This window comes from Teleopsis dalmanni, chromosome 2 (assembly GCF_002237135.1).
Source record: "Teleopsis dalmanni isolate 2A chromosome 2, ASM223713v2, whole genome shotgun sequence".
NCBI lineage: Eukaryota > Metazoa > Arthropoda > Insecta > Diptera > Diopsidae > Teleopsis > Teleopsis dalmanni.
The window spans coordinates 174,112,013-174,117,827 of NC_051847.1; positions in this window are offsets into that span (position 1 = coordinate 174,112,013).

The following is a 5,815-nucleotide window of genomic DNA, read 5'->3' on the forward strand; positions in this document are numbered from 1 at the left end:
GCCGTAAATGCTCGCATGTTAAGATGCTGCTGCTGAGATACTACACAGTATCAATGGCGCACACAAATAATACAATAAATCCCAAACTCAAGTACAAGTTGTTGGTATCAGGATCCATATTTCTATCTCGATTCGTTGGTGTGTGAGTGGTGTGGCATGGTGTGGTGTAGCATGGTGTGGTGTGGTGCAATTTGTTAAAGGGATATGCTGTGCTTAAGAAGGCGTGTAATTGAAACATTCAAAAGACAATTTCCAAGTCTTAGCACAGACACACTTAATGGACGCAAAAGATGTAGACGTCTATGCAGACAAAGATGATGCCTGCAACTTGGAACGGCTGCCAACGTGAAAGCACAAGGCATATAAATTGGAACTTTAAGCGTTTTGTGTAAAGCAATAATAACAGCAGCAGAAGAAGCAGCAACAGCAACAGCAACCAATCAGCCGAAACAACCCCATGAAGATTTTCAAATCGCTGTCGTACTCTATGGAATCTATCTATTTATGCTGTTCATTAGTGCTTCACAATGAGGATTAGAGGATTAGTTAAGTGCATTTGAGGTAAGCAGGCATTGATTTAGTAATTTTAAGTTTGTATAATTTTAAGTTGTATAATTTTATGTAATTTATTTCAAAATCAAAAAAATTTTTCAACTGCTAAATGTAAGATTCGTTGGTATTATATTTACATCATGATATGCACATACATCATCACACAGTACATATACACATATTATCATTGATATGAGAAGAAAAAAAATCCAATCAATATAAAACAATCTGCCAGCCAACAGCAATAAGATTGATCATCGTTTGATTGCAAAACAATTGGTCATGCTGCAATCAACATTAAAAATATATTAAAGCCAATCGACAAATCGGAGAGGACCTACGTTTTTATCGCACTGAAACAGTGAGAAACTAAAGCACAGTGCAAACGTCAAGTAAACTCAAAGTTGAAACACATAAAATCACATAAAAGCTAACAAACTTTGTTATTCCATATTGTGTCCATGAGGGTTAATGGCTTTTTGATTTCAGTGCTGTTTCAATTTTTTGTTTTTGAAGCTGTTTTTTTCCCAATCCATGGCCTTTTGGCAATGCCCAACTAAGTGTGTTTCTTGTGGTTGCACATTTTTTATCACTTATGTAAACAAGTAATCAACAACGGCAACACTTGACACTGACATTTAGCAAAGAATCCAAAAAAATTGATAAACTTACTCGCAATTCCATGCTAAGACAGCATGGAATCCGTATTCTGGCCACTCGTTATGGGAGCAAATATTTGCATCTATGATGAGTTTTCAAGCTGCAGCAGTTACCACTCCAGATTTGATAAGTTTCTAATAAATTAATGTACAAGAATAATAGATGTATGTGTGATATGCATATGCATTTATGGTAATTGTTGGTAGTATTGTAGTAAACCGTAAAGTAATTAGACTAGAAGGCTAGATAATAGACCCGGGTATATATTACGAAGTGTTCCAAACAAAACTTAATTCATTAGAAAAGTGCTAAACCTTTTTGTATTACAGGCTGTGTAGGCGTTAATTGGAAAACTTTATATAGTAATTATTTCTAATAAAACTATTTTTAGTTTCGGTAATGATTAAATTATATTATTTCTTATTTCTTACAAATCATTTACAAATTACAAATTATTTTTTTTGTAATAGGGATTTTAGTTATCTTTCCTAGTGACTAACTTTGGTTTGAACTAATTCTCCTTGAAGAAACATGTTTTCATATAAAATTCTATCTAACCTTACATACATATATATATATATATATATATATTATATAAATATTGTAGGACGTTACACACCGCCGAAGTAGACCACGAAACGACTTGTGTCCTTTTTAATCCTTCGATTCTCGGATATCGTTACTGACTTTAAAGCTAAAGTGGCATATCTTGTTATTGCACGCAGCTCATTTAGTTTGGAGGTTGACTGTCAAGTCATCACCAACCCAATGGTGTCCCAAGACAGTTATCCTCCTGCTTGCCAGTGCTGGCCATTAGCGCAATATATGCACCGCTTTCTCCTTTTCTTCTAAACAGAGTTTGCAAGTGTCTTCCTCAATAAGAGTTACCTTTTTGAGGTGATACTGGAAGTTTATGTCTTCCATCTTATCTTACTTTACATTTGATTAGGTTACATTTGGTTAGATTATGTTAAATTAAATAAGGTTATGCCGACAATTCAAAGGATCCACTTAGCCCTATTAGCACATAATGTTACTGTATAAGAAAAACTCAAAGGTTTAGAAATCTCTTGAATCGTTGGTAAAGCTGAAAATGCTTTTTGGTGAGCAGTCTTGGAGTTGGCCAAGAAAATAGAGAATAAGACAACAAAGCCAATTTGAAGCACTTTCCACAACTGCGACAAGAATAATTTAAAGGAGAATTTAATCTTCAAGTAAGGATCCTTAATCAGCTGTGACCTATATGCAAACCTGCCACAAGACTGATATCTCTGTTTACTGCCATGCAGAACGTAGCCAACTTCTATACAGATGCCTATGTACGATATCGTAAAATCTTCCCAATATTTAATAATTCCATAATACTCTGTGACTAATCTAAAATTATCAAATGACAAGAAAGTATTAAAATGAAATTTAGAAACAATTTCTTTTTTTTAAACAACTACACGGTATAAATTTTCTATCATAACTATGCATGCTTCCGCTGCATGTTTTACGTTTTAGAATATCAAATTAAGATAACTGTACATATCAATGATTGAATAATTGTTTTTATTGTTTTCTTTTCAAAAGTATTATTCTCAGGAACACATAGCTCCAAAGACCACATACGTGACATGTTGGTTGTCAATCGTTTAAATTTCAAATCAACTCTTCAGGCAAAGATATGTGATAAAACCATTTCTTTGGATTATTTATTTAGTACACGTTATAGGAAATCTATTAACAAATCTATAGGCATTGACAATACCTCTATGTTAAATGTAGTGTAACTATAATGTCTCAGCTAGCCACCATAATACTGTCAGTAAAAACCATCATAACCATATAGCAGTTAGTACAAATCTTAAGGAAGTACGTTTTCAGAAAACTAACCAAAAAAGCGCCTAGATGCAGAAATTATATTTTATAAATAAAACAATAAATAATTAATTTTATTATTTTTATTTTTATTTTTTTTATTATTATTTTTAAATCAATGCATTTCAATCACAAGGTATTTAAATCAAGGTATAAATCAAGCATTTCAATGACTTCAACAGTGTACTAATTACAACATTACTTATGACTTTTGATATTCTAAGTGGGTTCAAAAAATAACCAAGTCTGCGTCCCAAAGTCACTTGTCGAGTGCGACAAACAATTACCGGTAGCCACACGCAAGAGGGACTACACAAGCATATCACTGTCGGTTATAACAGCAATAAGATTGTTAGAAAATAAATATAAAAAAATATTTTTATAATATCCTGTGTCTAAAAAGCTATATAACAGAAAAATTTTCTGTAGCAAATTTTATTATAAATATTTTTAATATATGGATAATTATACTAGATAATAAATAAAAACCAAGAAGCTATTTTTCGATGCAAAAGCACGGAAGTAAGCAAGGATGATGCGGAAGTCTGAACGAATATGGCAAAAGGCCAAGAACGAACAGGAAGCTTCCCGAAATAATACAAAAGTAGTCCCAGGAAGCTCTCCCTAATGAAGAGATATGGTCTTTTAGACGCTAATGATGGGCGATGATGGGTTTCAAACGCCTCAGCGCAAAAAAAGGAGAAATAAAATATATAGATAATTAAATAAATTGGAAACTTATTTTAAAATTAAAGCTTAATGAAACTGATTTTCATACAATAAATTTAATTAGTAATTAAAACTCATTATCTTGAATTAAATGATTTTTAATAAAGCCAAGCAAATTTTTTGTCGGTGGAATATATTTTAAATACATTTTATATATACATATTGATATTCTACTAGTACATGTATTTTTTGCATATATATTCGTTGCTTCACAATTCTATGTTACAACCTACAAAAAATTAATTAAATATTTGGTTTGCCTAATATTATTATTGCTTTTGTAAAATTACTAAATGTAAATGTGCTTTTCATAAGTCTTCTTCTGTTGGTGTAAAATTGTTAATTGATTTTTAGTCATATCCATTAATTTCTTAATACAAAAATAAGATTAAAACAAAAACATGATAAATAAATAAATCATATTTATTTAAACCTCGCAGCTAATAGAGAGTAAAAGTGCTAAGTGCACTAACTCAACTAGCCTCAACATAATAATAAATAAATAAATTTTATTTTAAAATTTAAAATTTTAAAATTAATTTAATTAAAAACATATTTAGTTATTTTGCAAAAAATACAATACTTAACTTGTAGGAATCACAAAATATTTAGGCAAGCATGAAATGTCTTTCAGAACATAATAGTTTTAAAAATATTTATAAAACAAAAATTATAAATAAAATGTTATTATATAGAATTTAATCAAAATTAATTTCTACAGGTATTGACAATTACAGTTAATTAATATAATCATAGTACATAAAACTACTATTAAAATAAAAATAATGTCATATAGTCAAAATTAATTGAGATATATACATCACACTTTTAGATTTATAATTGTTATTACATTTTCTATAAACAAATAAAAATGCAATAGCAAAACAAATAACTTCTATTATTTACTGGCAGATTTAAATACAAAAATAAAATAATAGAAATATTATAGGCGAATGGTATAGTGCATTAAAAATTAAATACTGAGAAAAGAGATATTTTTACATCAAATTTAATAAAATAAATTGGCATTATCCAAAAAAAAAACAAATATTGATATAAAATTCTAAAATTTAAGTAAAATTTTAAAAAGCAGAAATAAAAAAGCTATTTATATTCAGTTTTACAAAATATTTACTTAGAAAGTATTGTAATAGAAATAGATATAATAGATATAAGTTGATTAAAAACTAAACACATTTTTAAATATTATTACAACTATTAAAAAGAAACATTTAATAAAACATTGAGTTATTGAAGAAGAAGCATTATAATTAATTAATCATTTTGATTTTTCATACATGATTTAGAAATATTTTAATATAAATCAAATTTATATTTAAAATAAAATCAAACTTATATTTAAAATAAAATTAATAATAAAATGAGGTATTCAATTTACTTATTTATTAAAATTCTTCATGTGTTCTTAAAATTAAAAATATCTTCAAGAAAACATTAAATATATATAATATATCATTTGTTTATATTATTGCGACTTTATATTATTGCTTTTTGCAACAAAGTTATATATAAAAGTGTTTATTAATACAAAAAGCTGCTTTATATAATAAAACAAACTTAATTTTGAAATAATTATAAAAATATTAAAATGAAAAAAAAAATATAATAATATAAAACATAAATGAATATTAAAATATACGAGTTCTGTAACATGTAAAGATAATAATAATTACATTATAATAATGATCACAAGATAATACAATTATTAAATATATAATATCGTAAAACTAATTCCCTACAATACATACGCATATAAATTTGCTTTAGCAAACGTTGCAAAAATTTAGTATACAATTCTTTTTGGTAATTAATTGTGTACTTATTTATGACAATTGTTATATTGGTGTAAGATCAACAGTGGTCTAATATATATACTTCAGAATTTACTACTGCAAAGTGCTAATATTAATACATATATTGCCATTTATACTTTTAAATATAATAAATATAATTTTAAATAATGCTATTCGTATTTTTCTCATATTTGTTA